This window comes from Penaeus monodon, chromosome 8 (assembly GCF_015228065.2).
Source record: "Penaeus monodon isolate SGIC_2016 chromosome 8, NSTDA_Pmon_1, whole genome shotgun sequence".
NCBI lineage: Eukaryota > Metazoa > Arthropoda > Malacostraca > Decapoda > Penaeidae > Penaeus > Penaeus monodon.
This window is the reverse complement of record NC_051393.1, coordinates 33,626,753-33,629,252: the sequence shown is the minus strand read 5'-3', so window position 1 is coordinate 33,629,252 and position 2,500 is coordinate 33,626,753.

Here is a 2,500-nt window from a genome sequence, read left to right as displayed (position 1 = left end):
TGTGTGTGTGTGTGTGTGTGTGTGTGTATCTATATATACGCTATGCGTGTATATGTCGTATCGCAATATTTTTATATACAAACCATATATTCTTACTACTGCTGCCAATTTGTAAACCCCAATTCTGATACAAATGATGATAATATTACCATGGTATCGCCGCCATCACCCGTGGTTTTGAATTTTTAGGGAACCCCTTGAACTCCCAATTTCGACTCCTAATTTTTGATTTGAGTTGCATGACTTAGCAGTTTTAAGGCTTGTGGGGCGGAATTTATTCCTCTGCTGAGTGTGTGCAAAAGATAGAACGGTCTTAAAACAGTTTTAACTAATTTCTTTAATTTTATATAATAATAATAATAATAATAATAATAATAATAATAATAATAATAATAATAATAATAATAATAAACATATTACAATGGGCTTAATATTAGCAATAATAAATATCAGAAAATGACAGGTATATTCTTTTACTAAATCAGTTCAAATCTACGGTTAACTTTAACTTGAACTCTCCCTTTCCCTACTAATTATAACTCGATGATCATTACGATAAATATAAGGAAAATAAATTTGACACGGAATCGAATAACTCGCCCCCCTCCCCGGTATTATTACTTGGACAAAAAGTCATTGATCCTCTTTTTCTAACTTTCACAATTTTCCTCTCTTATACTTTATTCTGGTCTTTTGTTCCTTTCACAATTCATTACTTAGCATAGTTGGAATTGTCACTTTCGACAAATTCCGTTGCTGTATCCACAAACCTAAAAAAAAATATAATAATGGTTAGTGGTTAAAACAAATAAATGTGCTAGACATCAAAAGTCATATAGCGCTATGGTAAAGTATTGCGGTAAAAAGGGTAAAACTTAGGATAAGTGGACAGAAGATGGGGATGAAGAAGAGACGGGAAAAGAAAGGGGGGAAAAAGACCTTTCAAAATGAGTTAAGGCGAGGTCCAAGGTAGGGTGATCCCCTACGCTGGGCCTCAGTCTCCGTCTCCAACCCCCAGGACAACAACGAGCTAGGGATCGGGTATAAGATGTGGATAATTCTATTTCTGTTACAGGATGTGGATAATTCTATTTCTATTACCAGTGGACCACATGGCTGTTTTCCACGTGGATCCAAATGTCCCAAATAAGAACCACCCGCTCAGCGAGGGCGGAGGTCACATTTTATATCTGACCTCGTTTGACCGGGAGTTCGTGTCAAGCGACCAGCGCGGTAGGTCAGCTCGCCCTTCTACCGGGCAGCTGACCGTGACCTCCGCGCGGCGCTTTTTGACCCTTTAGACAAGTCGTAGCGTTCGTCGTGTAGCGTGTCTTCACCCCTTACGTGTGTTTTGCGTCCCTGTCAGCCACTGTACTAGAGTACGCATAGCCTTTTACAATCTGGTGGCAGGGTGGCGCTGCGTCCTTCCGGCTCGCAGCATGAACGCAAATCTCCGAAGAAAATCCGCTCGACCGCTTCAAGACATGGCTAAGAAAAAAACACGTAAGTACACGTTTGGGCCCTTTTCTTATTTCTTTTCCCTTCCTTCTCCCATACATATGTTAAGCCGTTGTTGTTTTTTTTATTGGGTTAAAAGGTGCTAATGACAGCAAATGGCACGTTCTCCACTATTCTCCCACCTCAGATCGCATTTCCGTGCGATCGAGTATGTGATCAACAAACATGAATATCGTTCGTTAGTTAAGTAATTAATTATTTTCTCTCGTTTTTAGAGATTTATATTGTTTCATCTGCAACGAATTTAACGCGTTCGTGATTTTATCTTATCACGAATACCATTTCATTTTATCTCGTTCCTAACCCTCGCCCCCCGACCTGACCGTACCTTTTCTTTCTTTTGCGGTCACTTTGGATTAGAAAAAGGTTATTTTCCTGTCTTGACCTGACCTCACTTCTCTTTTCCCGGTCGGTGGCGGCGTGGGTAGAACAGATGACCACTTGGTTCCCTCTACTTTGGAAGCAAACATATCATTGTTACATTGCTTTTTGGTGACACGTTCTATCGGCGCTAGAGCGAAGCAGGTAACAAAATTGTATTATTTGGATATAGCGTAGGATCTTCCCCCATATCATAGTGCACAGGATTGCCCGATATTGCCCCGGGGTTGCGTAAACGCCTAATAGATCTGCGCTCCGTCGTTCGAGAGTAGGTGCAATAACCGAAGTTATTCGTTCGTTCGGCTCCCTTTGAGTCGGTGTGACCCGCGGTTACGTCCGTTAATTAATGTAGGACTAGGGTTTAAGCTAGAATCATTATTCGCTTATTAATCACACCTTTCTCACCCTCTTGAAGTCGCTTGCATGTTTGGGTACCCCCAAGCGTTTGTGTGATTCGTGAAAATTTATATATCCTTCGGGAATTTTGCGAGCGCCCATTACAGATACGCAGAAGAGAGCAGGATATTATATTCCTGGCTCGAGTCGCTTCAGTCATATACGGCATTTGGGTATAGGATCCCCCCGTTATTGAGTTTATTGA